At 40.4% G+C, this 20,112-nt stretch overlaps 2 pseudogenes; both read left to right on the top strand.

Annotated features, from left to right (window-relative positions):
• LOC127210122 (zinc finger protein 431-like) overlaps window positions 1-20,112 on the top strand; it is a 50,385-nt pseudogene that overhangs the window by 12,858 nt on the left and 17,415 nt on the right.
• On the top strand, window positions 13,631-14,038 carry LOC127209791 (MORF4 family-associated protein 1-like; annotated as a pseudogene).

Raw genomic sequence — 20,112 nt, 5'->3', positions numbered from 1 at the left:
GATTGTCTCATGGTTCTACCTGCTGAATGTAGTTTATTATCTTCATGTACAATAATATATGTTAAAAAGGAACATAATGAAAAGTGAAAAAAACCCAAGGAGAATGAAATTTGCAGGCAAATAGATGGAACTAGAAATGATCATCCTGAGTAAGGAAACCTAAACCCGGAAAAACACCATGGTATATGCTCACTTATAAGCAGATATTAGCCACATTGCATAGGGTAACCACACTACAATACCTAGACATAAAGAAGCTAAATAACAAGGAGAGAATACTTCATTCTAATTCAGAAGGACAAATAGACTATACACCGGAAGCCATTGAAGAAACGGAAGAGGACAGGAGCCTACTATAGAGGTCCTCTGAAAGACTCCACCCAGCAGGAGATCCAAGCAGATTCTGAGACTCAGAGCCAGGATGGAGCACAGGGTGTTTATGGAAGAGTAGGGACATAGAAGGACCTGGAGGGGACAGGAGCCCCACAAGGAGACCAATCGATCCGACAAATCCAGGTGGAGGAGGGAGTGCTTCAGAGACTGATGCACCAACCAAGGTCATGTATAGTTGAAGAGTTAGACCCTTTGCTCAGTTCCCCTGTGGATCCCATAATATGGAGAGTAGGAGCTATTTCTGACAAGGACTTTGGTGCCTACTTTTTGTTCACTTCCCCCTGACAGAGTGCCCGTGTCAGGGCACAGAGGAAGAAGATACAGGCAGTCCAGATGAGACTTGATAGGCTGAGGTCAGATGAAAGGGGAGGAGATCTTCCCCTTTCTGAAGACATGGGGAGAGTGGGAGGGGACAAGGGGGAGGAAGAGAGGTTTGGAACAGGAAGTGAAAAGGAATGAGGCTTCAATTATTAAGTGAACAAAGTAAAAATTAAAAACATAATAATCGTATGACTCAATACAGCAGTTACCCCCAACCCACTATTACATAAATAAATGACACAGAAACCCTTAAAAAATGAATATGAGTCTTTTGAATGTAAGCATGCATGTTGCGTGTCTGATGCTCAGAATACTCAGAAGACAGCCTCAGAACTTCTGAACACAGACTAATTGATAGTTGTGTGCCCCCATATAAGTAGCACTGGCATTGAACTCATCTCCTCTAGAATACCAGAAAATATTCTTAATTCTTGGCCCATGTCTTCTGTCCTGTCCTGTCCTGTTATATTTTTAATGACATACATATATATTGCTTACATTTTCATCTGTCCATCACAAGCTGTTTGAATACGCATTCCCTTTTGTAAGATCTTACTAATCTTACAGGATAAACTGTGACAATTCACATTTCTGAGAATAATGAAGAACTGGAGAAAATACATGTTTTTTCTAAAGAATTGCAGTGAGACCTTCAGTGTTTTTGTCTATCTTTTTTGTTTCTTTGGTTGGTTGATTGTTTGGGTGTTCTTGATGGGTGGTGAGTGAGCACAAGGTTTTAACATATACCTCAGGTTGTCCTTGTAAATGCATTCCATAGGCCAGGCTGGCGTCCAACTCAATGAAATCCACCTGCCTCTGTCTCCAGAGTGCTGGGGTTGAATGCATGCACCAATAAACCTTGCATGCCTTTGTTTTTGTTTGCTTTGTTTTGATTTTTCAGTTAGTAATTGGTTATAATTTCTGTGATGCCTTCTCATTATGGTTGGCTTTGTTTTGTTTGTTTTTTCCTTTTCAATATCTATATATCTATTAATAGGCATTTTTATTTCAAGGCTATATCCTCGAAATGACATGGCTGAACCTCCTCTTCAGTTTTGTCCTAAAATGACTTCATGATTACATAGAACTTGGGTGGCATGAATGAGTTTGGAAAGCACGTGAATTATATAAATTTACTGTCAATAAAGTATACATTGATAGTGTTGTCTGTTTTAAGCTCTCTGTTGTACACGTCTATTGGATATTTTAGGATATGGTGACCTATGACGATGTTCACATAAGCTTCACTCCGGAGGAATGGGCTTTGTTGACTCCTTCCCAGAAGAGTCTCTACAAAGAAGTGATGCTGAAGACCTACAGGAACCTTACTGCTGTAGGTAAGACTGAATTTTCTTTCACTTTTTAAAATATGGGGGAAAGTTTTTCTTGGTTATTGATGCTCTGTAATTTTGATTGTGAAAGAAGCAGAATGTGGTAGAGATATAAGGCATAATTCTAAGGTTCACTGAGGACAGTAACTTACATTTTGGGTAACTGTCAATAATATTTATTTCTTGTTAATATATTTTAGGTTATAAATGGGAAGACCACAAAATCGAAGAACATTTTCAAAATTCTCAAATACATGGAAGGTGAGTTTCATGTGCCAGCTGCTACAGATGTGCCTTTGAAGACATTTGAATGTATCCTGGAAGTTTTAGGAAAAGCAACAGTGTAAATAAGCAGAGCTTTTAGTACATTCATCAATGTACCTACGTATAATGTACAATGATTAGTAAATTACACAGTACAATGTACCTCAGTGTCAAGTAGCTTATCCATGTTTACAAGGTGTTTCCTTAAGAAACAAGACAAGGATACAATGCTTTAACAGCTTCAGCACTTGCAACTTATTCTGTAGAACTGCCAATTCTTTTGTTTGTTTGTTTGTTTGTTTGAGACAGGGTTTCTGTGTGTAGCTTTGGCTGTCCTGGACTCGCTTTGTAGACCAGGCTGGCCTCGAACTCACAGAGATCCACCTGCCTCTGCCTCCTAAGTACTGGGATTAAAGGTGTGTGCCATCATGCCCGGCAAATTGCCAATTCTTTTAGTTTTATGCCCCAGGTATTGCAATAGACATAAATATAAATTAGAAAATAAATATATGTACAAAACTTTCCAGTAGACAAGTAGTGTGTAGCAAGTCCTATGTTACACAGTAAGAGTGACTTAGTAAAGTTTAGTGAGCAGTTTATGAGAGTCAAGAATATTACTGTGGAGAAACCTTAATCTTTCTATTACATGTCTATCATGAGCATAAAGATAAACTGTATTAGTGCAGTGTGGATAGCATTTACTTGGTACTCTTGCTTTCATACATATATTATAGGTCACTTTAGATACAAGCTGTGAGAGCACAAGGGATAGAGAAAGAAGCACAGAACCTCTCTTTCTCCCAGAATGATTAGAAGGTATGATTGAATTTCCTTTTGAGAGTCTTTGTGAATGTTATATAAATGTTTACAATTAATTGAGTTTCCAACTTCATTGGGAATACATTCACCAGCCACCAAGCAAGAAAATCCATGTGACTAGAAAGGATATGGAAATTCTTTTATTTGTCCTGGTTCACTTTGCAAATGTAGTGTGAGTCAGGACATTACAGGAAAATGTATTGAATGCAATCAGTGAGGTAAAGCTGTGAGTTCTAACAGTTCTCATCAAAGATGTGAAAAACTCATCTAGAAAAGGGATATATAAATGTGAACTTTGTACTAACGGCTCTAATGTTCATAGATATTTTCAAACACAGAAAAGAACTCAAAATGAGGAGATAGCCTATGAATAAAACAGCAGGAGACAAAACCTTAAGATCTAATTCCTTTTTTCAATTAGACCAAATTGTAAAATTAAATCATGCATATAAAAAAAAACCTCATCTATTTCATCAATGTGGTAAAAAGTATATACTTGCTATTTACCTTTACAGGAATGAAATAAGTCATATTGGAGAAACACCTTATGAATATACTCAATGTGATAAAGCCTTTATGCATAACAATAGTCTTCAAAATTATGAAAGCATTCCTACTGGAGAAAAACTCTATGAATGTAATCGATGTGGTAAATCCTTTGTATGGCACAGTACTCTTAGAAATCATGAAAGACAGCATACTAGAGAAACCTCTATGAATGTATTCAATGTAGTACAGATCTCAGTCATCTTCAAAGGCAAGAAAAAATTCATACTGCAGAGAAACCCTATGAATGTAAGCAATGTGGTAAAGCGTTTGCATGTCTCAGTCATCTTCAAAGGCATGAAAGAGTTCATACTGGAGAGAAATCCTATGAATGTCAGCAATGTGGTAAAGCGTTTGCATGTCTCAGTCATCTTCAAAGGCATGAAAGAGTTCATACTGGAGAGAAACCCTATGAATGTAATCAATGTGGTAAAGCATTTGCACGTCTCAGTCATCTTCAGATTCATGAAAGAATTCATAGTGGAGAGAAACCTTATAAATGTACTCAATGTAGTAAAGCCTTGCACATCACAACAGTCTTCAATATCATGAAAGAACTCATAGTGGAGAGAAACCCTATGAGTGTAGTCGATGTGGTAAAGCCTTTATAATTCACAGTACTCTTAAAATTCATGAAAGAATTCATACTGGAGAGAAACCCTATGAATGCAGTCAATGTGGTAAAGTCTTTTCATATAACAATAGTCTTCGAGTTCATGAAAGAATTCATACTGGAGAGAAATCCTATGAATGTAGTCAATGTGGTAAAGCCTTTGCTTGTCTCAGTCATCTTAAAAGGCATGAAAGAATTCATAGTGGAGAGAAACCCTATGAATGTAGCCAGTGTGGTAAAACCTTTACACGTCTCAGTCATCTTCAGATGCATGAAAGAATTCATAGTGGAGAGAAACCTTATAAATGTACTCAATGTAGTAAAGCCTTTGCACATCACAACAGTCTTCAATATCATGAAAGAACTCATAGTGGAGAGAAACCCTATGAGTGTAGTCAATGTGGTAAAGCCTTTGTAAGTCACAGTACTCTTAAAATTCATGAAAGAATTCATAGTGAAGAGAAACCCTATGAATGTAGTCAGTGTGGTAAAGCCTTTACACGTCTCAGTCATCTTCAGATGCATGAAAGAATTCATACGGGAGAGAAATATTATAAATGTACTAAATGTAGTAAAGCCTTTGCACATCACATCAGAGCAGTCTTCAATATCATGAAAGAACTCATAGTGGAGAGAAACCCTATGAGTGTAGTCAATGTGGTAAAGCCTTTGTAAGTCACAGTACTCTTAAAATTCTTGAAAGAATTCATACTGGAGAGAAACCCTATGAATGTAGTCAATGTGGTAAAACCTTTGCACGTCACAATCAACTTCATAGGCATGTAAGAAGTCATACAGAAGAGAAACCCAATGAAATAAATGAATGTGCTAAAGCTTTTTCACATCACAGTATCCTTCAAACACGTGAAAGAATGTATAGTAAAGAGAAACCATATGAAAGTGGTTAATGGGACAAACCTTTTGCTCATCACAATAGTCTTGAAAGTCATGAAAACTTCATACTGAAGAGAAACCCTATGAATATCAATTTTGTACAGCCATTATATATCCTACTGCTCTTCAAGGGCATGAAATGTTTCATAAATGTAATCAACATGGTAAAGCCTTTGCAGGTCACATTCTTCTTCAAAATCATGAAAGAATTCTTATTGGAGAGAACCACTATGAATTTAATCGATGTGGTAAAGCATTTTCACAAGAGGGTCATCTCTGAAAACATGAAAAAGTATATGCTCAAGAGAAAGTTTATGAGGCTGATGCACTGCCTACTGTGCTAAGGTTCTTGCTATAGGTAGTTTATTGTATGTGCATGTAATATTATCAATGTATATGTAAAATCAAAATTAAAAAAGAATCTAATCAGTTTGTAATAAATTTGTCAGAAAACACACAGGAAAAAAAGTTTATGAGTGTAGCAAATGTGGTAAAACATTTGCACAGAACAATCATCACCAGCCTCATACAATGGAATCTAACAATGTTATCCAAACTTTTTCAGAATGATTTATATCCTACCATTTAATATTAGCGCCTCCTGGTGTGTGTTCCTCTTTGTTCTTTTTTTTTTTTAAAGAACATTTTTCCCTAAAGTGTGTTCTTTCTACATCTTTCCAAGGTCAAGAACATCCATCTGATTGACCAGGTTAATTCATTCGGGAATGTAGCTCAGTGGGAAATGTGCTTGCAACAAATGTGTGAAAACCCAAGTTTGAATCCACACAACACATGTCCACAGCACACAGTGTAGTGTACATATCCCTTCCTAGTTCTCCATATGTATATAGAGAGGTGTGAGAGGTGAAAGGGCTTGGAAACTGAAAGCCATCCACTCAGGAATACACAACAGTCATCTCCAGGAAAGTTCTCACAGACCACGGCATTAATTGTAGAATATACATTACATATAGAATAGAGCATTAATTTTGCCCTTACAACAGCAGGCATACCAAGTGTAGCAAAACTCTTCAGGCAATAAGAAACAACATATGTAGTTGCTTCTCCTGTTTGTGCAGTAGCCATAATAAACCCTGAATAGGTATATATAGCAACATGTACATATTTAATTTTTAAAATCCTGGTATATGAATAACAAGTATTTGTTATAATTTATTAGGAATCAAACACCAAGTATTTATTCCATATGGAGGAACAGAATGACATTGTGGGCAAATAAGACATTAACAATTTCTCTAGCAGTTTCTCAAGTTATATGAAACTGCTCTCTTAGACTTTGGCTATTTTGTTGATGCAAAGCATGAGATTTTGAGCAAGTTCAATCTGAGTAAAATATATTTTTCTAGTAGCTTGCTCTGTCATGTCATTTTTCTTTTGCTAAAGGACCAGGCAATCTAGAATGAGCTCGAATATAACTGATGTAACTAGGATGAATTCTTATATGTAAGCATCTCTGTATTTGAGAGAACAGTAATTGTATTTGAATATTAGTAGTCTCAATATGTGGAACCATTTCTAAAATCTGTAGGGTCAAGTTATATATTGACTATCAGTAGATAAATTAAAAGAAGCATTAGCCATATCAAGGACAGCTGTCATAGCCATTATTTTGTTGTTTGTTTTTTGTTTTTTGAGACACTGTTTCTCTATGTAGACTTTGACTATCTTGGACTCACTTTATAGACCAGGCTGGCCTTGAATTCACAGTGATCTACCTGCCTCTGCCTCCCAAGTGCTGGGATTAAAGGCATGTACCACCACTGCCCTGCTCACAGCCATTAATTTAACCATGAGCTAATGCTAAGTTTTTTGTTTGGAGCATAAACCAATTTTTTTATCACATGTTGTTAAATTTATACAGGCAGTTAATAAAAATTTTATTTTATAAGCAAAGATATAAGTTTATTTAAAGAGAGAAGTCATAGAGAATAACCATAATTTTATATTTATTTATAATATAAATATAAAATATTTATAAAAGTATAAAAATTTGATAATTTTATAATTTTAATAGCATTAACAATTACTGTCTTTAAAGTGAATACCAAGTGTAATTCTTATATGTAACAAGGTTTGGCTGTCAGCAAGAAAATTTCTTGTATGTGAAGACAAAGAGGTGCCGCTCAAATACCTTAAAAACATTGTTTTAAAATCTTATCATTTATAAGTCCAGTATGACGGGAATTAAATAAGACATTTATTGCAATTTAAACGTACCTATGGAGAACTGTTTCTTTTATTTGACTTATGCATTTGTCATTCAGAAGCTCTTTAACCATAAATTACCAAGGTTAGGTTAACATTTCATTACAGATGTTACAGATTTTAAACCATATCCAATAATCAATAATTTATAACCACAAGATATATAGAACCTAGTAAATTTAAAACCAGCCAGAAACAAATGTTTAGTAAAACAGACAAAATCTTTTTTTTTTCAGCTGTATTTTCAAGGAAGGGAGCATCTTGTTGCCTTCCTAGTTAGCATATTACAGTTCTCACTAATTTTATTTTCATAGTATAACTCTAAATGAATCTTACACCTAAATGTTGGATGCTAAAAGTAGAACTTGTGGTAGAAAAATAGAGAAATTATGGCTGAGTTTGGCATCCTGCCCAAGGATGTTTCTACCACACAAGCCCTTGTTGTAAATGCTTTGAGCACATGCATCCTCCATAGTGAAGTTTGCAGAGCCCATTGCCCAAGGAGTGCAAGGACTGACTGTGGCTGAAAGGGACCTTAGCAGTGGCTTCCTCTGGTCACTGCTTAAAGCCCCCAAAAGACACACCATATTAAGCTCTCATTACTGAGTCACCTAGTCCTCCCTCTTGTGGGTAGTGACCTTGTACTCACTATGTTGAAGGCTTTGGGGCCTAAAGAGCTCATAGCACATCCTAAAATCAGCTGTCTGTCTGTCGGTCTGTCTATCTGCATCTCTCTCTCATATTCTCTCTCTCTCTCTCTTCTCTCCTCTCTTCTCCTCCCCCTCCCCACATTATTCTTCAATAGTCTTTCTTTCCTGAGAGTTATGTGTAATCTACCATTCATTCTGTTAAGTATTTCTGAGTCATCACTTTATCTGTCACTCAGATAGATAATATTGTTTGGAATTAAAGGTTTATACTAAACTCGAGACAGATGGATGAAAGGTGTGCCATGTCTGTAACCCAGCCAGAAGGACTAAGGATGCTTATTTCAGCCAGTGGGGATAAAGATGCCTGCTAAGAGCATGGTTGTATCCAGATGGACCACACAGACCTAGGCCTGTGGGTGTGGTCCCTTGCCAGAGTAGCCCTGTTGCTACATTAAAATTCCTCTACAACATGCCAAAAGAAATCAGGAGATTTCTAAATATTTTAAGTTGGGAAAATGTGACACCTTGTGGATTATAACTTTAATATTTCCCTTAAACATCCTAACCCTGTTCTCTAAATATTTTTATTAATCATTCATATTACATCTCAATTGTTATCCCATCCTTGTATCCTCCCATTCCTCCCTCCCTCCCACTTTCATCCTATTCCCCTCCCCTATGGCTGTGACTGAGGGGGACCTCCTCCCCCTGTATATGGTCATATACAGAGCCTGCTATGCTTCCCGAGTGCCTCCCCATCAAGGGGACATGGTCAGATATGGGGTACCAGAGTTCATGTGGAAGTCACTCCCCACTCTCCACTCACCTGTTCAGAATGTCCTTTCCATTGGCTAGATCTGGGTAGGGGTTCAATGTTTACTGCATGTATTGTCTTTGGTTGGTGCCATAGTTTGAGCAGAATCCCTGGTCCCAGATCCGCCCATCATAATGTTCTTCTTGTAGGTTTCTAGCACCCTCTGGATACTTCTATTTTTCCATTCTCCCATACTTCTCTCATCTAAAGTCTCAATAGAATGTCCTCACATTTATCCTACTTTCCTGGTAGGTGAAGACTTTCATGGGACATGCCCCTTGGGCTAGTGTCCAGTTATGAGTGAGTATATACCATTTGAGTCTTTCTGCTTCAGGGTTAACTCACTCATTATGATCATTTCTAGTTCAATCCATTTGTCCACAAGTTTCAAGAATTCCTTGTTTTCAATAGCTGAGTAATATTCCATAGTATAAATGTACCACAGTTTCTTTCTTTTCCTCTTTTGTAAAAATATATTTTATTAATTTATATTACATCTCAATTGTTATCCCATCCCTTGTATCCTCCCATTCCTCCCTCCCTCCCATTTTCCCCTTACTCCCTTCCCCTATGACTGTGACTAAGGGGGACCTCTTCCCCCAGTAATGCTCATACAGTATCAAGTCTCTTCTTGGTAGCCTGCTATCCTTCCTCTGAGTGCCACCAGGCCTCCCTATCCAGAGGACGGTACCACAGTTTCTTTATCAATTCTTCTACTGAGGGACACTTGTGCTGTTTCCATGTTCTGCCTATTATGAATAAGTCCACTATGAACAAGGTTGAGCATATGTCTTTGTTGTGTGCTGGAGCATCTTCTGGGTGTATTCCAAGGAGTGGAATAATTGGGTCTTGAGGAAGCCCTGTTCCCAGTTTTCAGAGATAGTGCCACATAGATTTCCAAAGTAGTTGTACAAGTTTGCATTTCCACCAGGAATGAATGAGAGTTCCCCTTTCTCCAAGGGAGCCAGATTTTCTTCCCGGGGCACGCTGTGGCTGGGACTGTATTCACTGCAGACTGGGTGCCCGAATGGTGCCTAGGCTTTCTGTGGGCTTGTGTGGGTCGGGGGGGGAGATGTTCTGAGTCCCCAATCCACCCTTGTAACTTTACCTAGTCCAGGAGGTTTGAGGCACCCCCACTGCAGATTCAGTCCCAAAACTGAGTTGAACCCCCAAACAAGGCCACTGCCTATCCTTCTCGGTGTGTGCAGTGACTGGGCCCATACGCTCCGTAGACTGAGTTCCCAACTGGTGTCTAGGCTTTCTGTGGGCTTGTGTGTGTCAGGAGGGGTGGTCAGAGTTTGCCCGCCAAGCAAGGCCACAGCTCAGAGTTTGTCACTTACAGTCTGGGTCCTATCCGGACACTGGGGGAGTAATCTGTCCTCATTCCTGGGGTGCTGGATGACCAGAGGTCTGATTAACCTGTGGTCTGTACGGTGTGGATCTTTCTCGACCAGTTATCCACAGCACCCATGGTCCGTGGGTACAGTTAGTGTCTGTGGTCTCTTCTCTGCAGATCAGGCAGCGTGTGTCTTCCTTGCCGCCATCTTGGCCCCCCTCTTCTTTAAATTTATAATCTTTTGAAACCTGTTATGTTTCTCAATTTATATAGCAGTCAAAAATGACAGCAGTCAGGCTAAATTCCCAGTTTTAGAGATGGATTTCTATCAGTCAAGCTGCCTGAGTTAGAGAATGAATAGTATAATTTACCATATGCATTCTTATAGTAAGTACCTATGGGACAGAGAATGTAGGACACAGAAAACACAAAACGTAATATAATGGAGAAATAAATTAGCATGTTCTTTTTCCATAGCATGTTTGTGTCATAGCAACTTGAAGATAAAAACAACAGCATGGGTTTGACTGGCCTATCTTGGCAGTCACAAGAGTGGAGAGTGACCTGGACCACAAGAGTCCTGAGTATCTTAAAGAAAAAGAGGCTGAGAGAATCCATAGGGAGCATGGGGATGGGACAGCACATTAAGGTATAGCACAGCCTGTATCTACAGCCTCCAGCTGTAAGAGCTCCCAGTAGCAATACCCCACAATCCATTATTTTTTTTTGTTATGTGTGCTTCCCAAGACTGGCTCTAGGCTGTTGCAAATTCCCACGAGCCTTCCAAGTCTAAACAAAACAAAGCATCAGCTTCCTTTGATTGTTACCTAGTGCTGGAGGCATGTTCCTAAGAAATTCTTCAGTCCCCTATGGAAGCCAGAAAGTTTATCAAGCAATGAGTCAAAAATAAAAAACAAATACATTCTGCAAATCTGGTGTCACCTTCTTAGTATAAATGTGGTAATATCCTGATGGCTCAATCCCACCAGGATGTTTATGGGTTTCCATTCTTGTTTATGTAAAGACATTACAGTAACCAAAGAGGTCAAGTTTTATTGACCTTTTCAGTGAAACCATTAGTAAAATGGTAGCCAAGTTCCATAGCTGCTTCCTTCCTGATGTGCTCAGAACTGAAAACCATTTGGTGGCCTTCTGTTCAACATTAACCAAGCTCCCTCCTAAGGTGAGTCCAGCCTTCAACATGCACTGTACCTGTGCAATCAAACATCTCAGAGGTTGCTTGTGCACTGTTAAACCATTTCTGTGTAAGGACACTTTACTTAAGTTAGCATGGATACTAGCTTTATTTAGGTTAACATGCCACTCTTGACTGTGCTCTTTTACTTAATCAATCAAACGTTTGTTATTTTCTAACATAAAAGAGCACATAATATACATTCCCTCCCAAAGGAAAGGACAGGAGACACAGTGAGGAAAGATTAGACCCAAGGAAAATCGAAACCCAGAGGGGCAAACAGGAAATTCTGCAGCTCTGTTTCTGACACCTGGGGCTTCAGATTCAAAGGACATCGATGGCTTTATCCATGAAGCCTCTCACACAACTCTCTCTTTGACTGCTTGCACAGCCTATATGCAGCTCCCCATGCCAGATGCCTTAGAACATACTTAGCTATCTCATTGTCTCGTGGCCTAAAATGTAACCCGGGCTTCATCCTCACAACTATGTGCTGTTCACTTTCAGGGTCTCTCCTCACCTCGGCTTTGACTCTATCAATTGTAGCTGGCTGCAAAAATGCTGAGCTGAAACCACAGAGGAAGAATTCATGACCTTTAAATTTTACATCTTTCTTATTTCTAGGAAAAGTAGTAATCAGATGATCCCACCGTATTTGGATTTGTGTATGGATGGACTCTGCCCCTTGGAGCAGCAGTAGATTATATAAGTTCATTTTGTGTCTAGCATCAGCTTGCCTTTTACTTCTACTAAATGAGGCTTAGCTGAGTGGGCTCTTATCCTTAAGATGTCTTTCCTCTGCTTATAATGAAGGGCCAGTTCCTTCTCCTTAATGACACTAACCTCCTTGTTTGAGCACAGACTGGCCACTAGTGCTCACTGAGTTCTGAGACTAAAAGCATGAGCCACGTCAGCCAGCTTGTCCATCCTTTTCTGATATTACTGTTGTTGATACTGTTTCTCTGATGGATGCACAATATTGTTGATCTATGTGTGTATAAATGTACATTTGTTAGTAGTCATTTCACTTGTAGTGCCCCTTTCTCTTCAGTGGGTCCATAAGGGACAGGGTTGATGTAGAGGCCCTATCCTGTATTCCAGATATTGTATGACCTGGCGTTTGCCCCTTCACTCCTTGGAGCACTTGGATCGCTCAACCGATCCTCCCTCATTTCCTGTTCTTCAGATTCACTGAGGCAATAAGATTGCGAGCTCTGACTGCAGAAATTGGGGAAATGCAGTCACCACATATCTTAGGATAAAAACCAAGTGTAGCTCCTGTCTAGGTGTCTTAGATAGGGTTTCTTCTGCTGTGAAGAGAGAGCGTGACCATGGCAACTCTTCCAGAGCAAATCATTTCATGGGAGTTCACTTCACTCTCATCGTGGAGGGAAGCTTGCTGGCGTGTGGGGCAGACATGGCGCTGGATAAGAAGCCTAGAGTTCTACATCTGGATCTGCAGGAAGAGACAGTGAGCCAGTGGGCCTGGCTTGAGCTTTTGAAAGCCCACCCATCTGTGACACACTTCCTCCAGCAAGGCTACGCCTACAAGAGTGCCACTCTCCATGAGCCAATGGGACCCATTTTCATTCACACCAACAGAGTGAGTTCTGCTTTCATGAGCATATCCTCCTGAATAAGAGAAAAGTTTGTCTTGTCCAGACAATTATTTGTAACAATTCCTGGATTAGTCTGAGGTTTTACAGTTCAGAGGAACATAGATCACCTAAGGAACCACCTAAGATGGCCTCCCAGGGTAAATGCTTCCCACCAGCATCTGTAACTTCTTGCATGGAAGTCTCTGGGATAGCAAGAGAAACCTGTGGGTAGAAGTCTCTGGTCATCTCAGTAACAGCCAATTCAAGGAAATTACAAGAACACTCTGCACAGACTAAGAAATGTGCAGAGAACAGAGAAGTGTTCTTTTGGTGGTTTGATTATCTTGGAGGTTAAATAATATTTTTGACATGAAAGTTGTATGCAGGAAAACTCCATAAAAATGCACTAAGCACACAATAAATTGAGATGGGAAAATAATGTAGGTAGAAAATGATATTAAGTAAAACAGAGAGAGAAAATATAGAGAAAGAAACTTAAAAAGGAAAAAGGCAACATTTCCACATGTCTCCGTGGCTTCTCCGAGAGTAAAGTTGAGCAGTGGCAGAAGTTTTGAGGACTCTGCCCGAGCTCAGTCACAGAGTTTCCCGCAGACACACACAGTGGCAGAGATGCGGCCCCTGTACGTGGTGGATCTGGCGGAGCCCAAGGAGATGGAGGTGCTGGAGCCTGAGAAAGAAAGACTTCCAGCAGTTTCTGCTGCCCGTCATCCAGGAGATGCGCAGGACATTGCATCGCTGACAAGTGAGCACAGGCACGCACCTGTGTGCAACTGGGACAAGCTGTGGGAGATGGACAGTACGCTGATCCAGATCAAGATGCAGGTGGGGGCCTCTGAAGAGAGCGTACTCAACCCCCTGCACCTCTGCGCGGGTGGTGCGGGGCCTTGTGGCCCCAGGGCAGAAAGGCGCAGGAGATGGTGAAGATGGCCGAGATGCTGGCGCGCTTGCACGGCAATAGAGAAGAGCGAATCGTCACGAGCGGGCCGTGGATTCCGGTTGAGTGTGACCCTTGGCTGATAGGACACTCTGGAGAAGCTAAAACCAGAGACCCTTTTGTTTTCCTTCCCCCCCCCCTTTTTTTCTTTTTCTTTTCTTCCTCAGTGTTCACTCAATTCTCACTGACACTACGTTCCTGCTACAGTCTGCGGTTGGTGACCTCGATATGAGTTTTTGATTATTCAGTGGTTCCTTTTTTTTGTTTGTTTAGGGGAAATAACTTTGATTTGGAAAATGCAATCACATAAGGGAATTAAGGCCTAGATTGTAAGCCCTGTGGCAGTCAAATAACGTTTGTTCCTGGGCTTTGGTGGTTGTTTTTGGATTTTGAGGTGCTTTGCTCTTTCTTGGGTGACCTGATAGTTCCCTGGAACTTTGAGTCCCTGTTACACTTGAGACTCCAAGTTGGAGCTCACCGGCTCTGGAAGTTCTGAAGGAGCTGCATTACTTGTAGAAGATGACCCATGCTGCAATGGCAAAAGAAGTGACCAGCCTTCATCTGGGACTGCAATGGGCCTTACATGGCTAGGACTGATGACCTGGGAGAAGGGTTAGAGGATAATATTGTTTCTATTGGGGGACTTTAATTTCTGTGTAAGACCAAAGCAGGAGAGATATTTTTATGCAAATTTTAAATTTTATGTGCTACACTATCTATTGTAACCTGTCTGGTGAGTTTGTTTGGACAGCCTAATTCATTTCTAAATGAAATGGAACCCAGCGTGGGAGATGAGGTCTTGTTAGGCTGTACAAGTTGGTATTATATCCCCGTATATTTGAGGAGACCCTGAGCATAAAATGAAAGGGCAATGCCCTTTGTGGACTGGGAAGGAAAACCTGCAACTGTCTGCAATGGACCCAAGACTTCAGGAAGAGACATCTTCAGGTTCATCTGTGGTCAGGTTATAAATGTATTGAGTAGCAGACCTGGGAAGCATTTAAGGTCAAAACCCCTACCATGTATGAAACACAAAATCTTACATGTTAATGAAAGTATCAGTTTGCTTGAAAAGATTTTTTAAAAAAGGAAATATTTCCACCTAACAAGAAACCAACTCCTCTAGCTGTACTACAGTCTCCCTTAATATAACCTGGTAAAATGTCAACTTGTGCTATTTCCTCAATAAATCCTTGGCCATTGAGTAAATTAGCCTAGATAATGCATGATGTGCGAACAGTGGCATACAGACATATTAATTGGTTTGTGAAAACATAAACCTCAAGGTGGCCAAGTTAAGAGTGTAAATTTCTGTCCAAACTATGCCATGACATCTTTACCTTATTAAAAAATATATTGTGTTCAGGTAGTGGTGACATACACCTTTAATCCAAGCACATGGGAGGCAAAAACAGGTTTATGTCAGATTTCAAGACCAGCTTTGTCTACAGAGTGAGTTCCAGGACAGCCCTACCTACACAGAAAAAAACCTGTCTTGAAAAAAAGTGATGGTCATTCTATGTAAGGGTTAGTGTTGGAATGTATATCTCTCTAGTGCCAGGTGAGGACACAGGAGTAAGCATCATGACTGAAGCAGACAGATGGACCTCACAAGCAGGAGATTACCGTTTCTGTGAGGTTTAGACAACTGAAACATAGAGGCAAAAAGCAAGAACTTAACAAAGAATCATTCACATCAGACATAACATATTGAGAGTCCTCAACTCTGAATCACATTTCCTGAGGTTACTGGAGCTTCTCTCTCCTGCTGAGTAAGAATAGAGAATATGAAGTTTTTAAGATGGTGGCACTGATCATGCACTGCATCTGATTAGCAGGAAAACCAGGACTTCACAGCGACCTAAAGACCAAACTGAGAGCTACAAAACACCAGTGCTGCTGATTCCCAAGTGAGAGAGATCCACATTGTGTGGTGCCAACCCACAGAAACATCCTGGGGGACAGCCCACATTAACTTTATCTTAGGAAAGGCTCTGGGTTATCCATGCAGCTTCGGGCTCTCCCAGCCCGTATACTGTTTGCTGGATCTGGGATGGAAGGACTGTGGGTTATCCATGCAGCCTAGGGCTCTCACCATCCTTCTACTGCTTCCTGATCCACGACAGGGAGTGGCAGACAGGCAGCGCTGAGTCTCAGCGCAGGACACAGTCCACATTATCTGCCTCCTGAGAAACTGGGTGGGGCACCCAAACACCTTGGAGCTCTGATCCTTCTCAGCACCACAGCTGCTTGCTGGCCTAGCCTGGCTGGATCACAGAGTGTAGAGACCAGATCAACACCATTTTGTGTTCAGGGCCTGTGCACCTGGCCCTGCCCCCACCCCGGAGTTTCCAGGGAGAGCTACAAACACACAGCTAGCAACTGTTCCTAGGAGCTTGCACCCCGGGGCCAGCCAATCAGAGCTACAGGTCACAGTGACCAGAACAAATGAAAAATTTCCTCCTCTAGTCCGGCCCTCGTCCCTTCACTTAGCCCTGGTCACTCAGGCAATCAGCTTAAAGGTCACCCAGTAAGCCAGTCAAGTTTGTACTAATCACTGTTGCTGAAGTTTGCTTCTGTAAAGGGTATGAATACCCACTGCTTTTGCTACTCGGGGTCTCCTCCTTCTCGAAAGCAGGTAGACCCCATCACGATGGATCAATAAAAGCCTCTTGTGTTTGCATCAATCTCGGACTCAGTCTCTAATTGGGGCTTGCAGGAAAAGACTTCCCTGACATGAGTCTTACAAGAGCAGATAAGCATAGCGCTGCCATCTAAAGAGGACCCGTGGAGACCAGAGCTGAATCCAGGCTCTGGCCACAGTCCATCTTATCTGCCATCTTAAGAGCAACTTCAGGCCTTGGTCTGTCTCTGCCCGCCTGCCTGAAGCACATCGCTCAAGACAAATAAGACACAAAGCAAACAGACTGAGCAGAGAGCTATGCAGCTAAGACAAAATAAGACACAAAGCAAACAGGCTGAACAGAGAACTATGCGGGCCACAATCTGCATTAGCTGCTATCCTCTGAGCATCTTCAGGCCTGGACCAATCTCTTCCTGCCTGCTGAAGCATACTGTTCTGATTCACCTAAGACATAAAACAAACAGATGAACAGAGACCTGCTTGGGCCACAATCCTCGTTAGTTGCTATCCTCCTAGCAGCTTCTGGCTCTGATCTCACTCCACCCACCTACAGCCTATTGCCTGATCCACCTAGGTCACAGAGCAGAGACCTGTGTGGGCCAAACCTCACATTAGCTTCTGTTTCTTAAGCAGTTTTGAGCTCCAATCTCTTTCCCTTGGCCACAAGCTTACTGACCTAGCCCATCTGGAACACAACAGATAGACAGATCACTGCCATCTCAAAAAGGACTATAGGGCACCTGAGCAACTTTGGGCTTAAAAATCTATCAGCCCACTCCTCTCCTGCCAGACCCAACTGGGATACATTCAGGAAACCCAGCTGAGCTGAGCTGCGTGCAGGCTTTAACACCCTCTGTCCAACATTCTGAGGAGGCCTCTAGGGATGCCTAGGAAACAACATTAGGATTATAGCTCTCTTTACTTTCTCCCATCCTGCCTGGCCAATGTGGGACACAGACAGCAACCTCATTGGAGGAACCTCTAGGGCTGCTAACACCAGAGACAACCAGATGCCTAGAGGACAGAGCAAGAAGACTAGCCACAAAACTCGAACCATATAACAACACCAGAAACACAGCAAGCCCTGGAGATATGAATACCCATGAAGCACAAGGAGAAGACTTTAAATCTGAAGTGATAAAAATGATAGATGCTTTGAAAGAAGAAAATAAATCACTCAAAGAAACACAGGAAAATACACTCCAACAGATGAAGAAATTGAATAAATCCTATAAAGAATTACAAGAAAATTTACTCAAATGGGAGAAAGAAATGAATAAGACTATTCAAGACCTAAAGAGGGAGTTAGAAGCAACAAAGAAAAAACAAGCTGAGGAAATCTTAGAGTTGGAAAACATAGGGAAGAGGACAGGAATAATGGGCACAAGCCACACCAACTAAATACAAGAGAGGGAAGAGTTCTCAAGTGTGGAAGATATGATCAAAGTTATTGATACATCAATTAAAAAGAATGATAAAACTAAAATGTCCCTGACACAAACACCGAAGAAATCTGGGACACTATAAAAAAGACCAAATTTAAGAATAATAGGAATAGAAGAAGGAGAAGACGCCAAGTTCCAAGGCCCAGAAAATATTTTCAACAAAATCATAGAAGAAAACTTCCCCAACCTAAAGAAAGAAATGTCCATAAACATACATGAATCCAACAGAACACCAAATAGATTTGACCAGAAAAGAAAATCCTCCCATCATATAATCACCAAAACATTAAATGTACAGCACAAAGACAGAATATTAAAAGCTGCAAGAGAAAAAGGGCAAGTCACATATAAAGGCAAACCCATAAGAATTACACCTGACTTCTCAACAGAGACTATGAAAGCTAGAAGGTCATAGAAGAAGTCATGCAAAGATTAAGAGATTACAGATGCCAGCCCAGACTACTGTACCCAACAAAACTTTCAATCACCATAGATAGAGAAAACAAGATATTCTATGACAAAACGAAGTTTAATCAGTACCTAACCACAAATCCAGCCCTACAGAAGATACTAGAAAGAAAACTCCAACTCAAGAAGGAAAACACAGGAAATAAAAAATCAACATTCACAAATTCAAACCACAGAAACACACACACACACACTACCACAACACCATCAAAAAAAGAAACTAACAACCACTGGTCATTAATATCTCTCAACATCAATCTCCTCAACTCCCCTGTAAAAAAGACACAAACTGACAGAATGGATACAAAAACAGGATCCATCAATCTGCTGCATACAGGAAACACACCTCAGCAATAAAGATAAACATTGCCTCAAAGTAAAAGATTGCAAAACAGTATTCCAAGCAAATGGACTCAAGTCACAAGCTGGAACAGCCATCTAGTATCTGATAAAATAGGCTTTCAACCAAAACTGGTCAAAAGAGATGAGGAAGGTCACTACATCCTCGTCAAAGGAAAAATACACCATGATGATGTCTCAATTCTGAACATTTATTCCCCAAATGCAGGAGCACCCACATTTGCAAAAGAATCATTACTAAAGCTTAAGCCACACATTGAGCCCCACACATTAATAGTGGAAGACTTCAACATCCCTCTCTTCCCAATAGACAGAACATCAAGACCGAACTAAATTAGAGAAACAAGGAAACTAATAGACATCATGAAACAAATGGACCTAACAGATATCTACAGAACATTTCACCCAAACACAAAAGAATACACCTCTTTTCAGCACTTAATGGAAACTCCTCCAAAATTGACTACATACTTGGTCACAAAGCAAACCTCAACAGATACAAGAAAATTGGAGTAATCACTTGCATCTTATCAGACCACCATGGATTAAAGCTTGAACTCAACAACAAAAGAACAACCAGAAGCCTACAAACTCATGAAAACTTAACAACTCCCTACTCAATGACATCTGAGTAAGGGATGAAATAAAAAGAGAAATTAAAAACTTCCTAGAATTCAATGGAACTGAAGACACCCAAATTTATGGGCCTCAATGAAAGCAGTGCTAAGAGGAAAGGTCATAGCACTAAGTGCCTTTATAAAGAAACTGGAGAGATCCATACTAGCAATATAACAGCACTTCTGAAAGTTCTAGAACAAAAAGAAGCAGACACACCCAAGAAGTAGATAGATGGCTGGAAATCATCAAACGCAGGGCTGAAATCAATGAATTGGAAACAAAGAAAACAATTTAAAGAATCAATAAAACCAAGAGCTGGTTCTTTGAGAAAAATCAACGAGAATGACAAACCTTTATCCAAACTGACTAAAGAGCTGAGGGAGAGTATTCAAGTCAAGATATACAGAAATGAAAAGGGGCAGACAAAATGACAGATGCTGAGGAAGTCCAAAGGATCATCAAGTCTTACTTCAAAATCTATCTACCACAAATTTTTTATTTTATTAGTTTATTCAGATAACATCTCAATTGTTATCGCCTCACATTTATCTTCCCATTCCTCCCTCCCTTGCTCTTTCACCCTTTTTCTCTCCCCTAGGTTTGTGACAGAAGGGGACCTCTT

Source organism: Acomys russatus, chromosome 27 (genome assembly GCF_903995435.1).
Source record: "Acomys russatus chromosome 27, mAcoRus1.1, whole genome shotgun sequence".
Lineage (NCBI taxonomy): Eukaryota > Metazoa > Chordata > Mammalia > Rodentia > Muridae > Acomys > Acomys russatus.
Note: the sequence above shows the minus strand (reverse complement) of the source record. Positions and strands in the feature narration are given on the sequence as shown.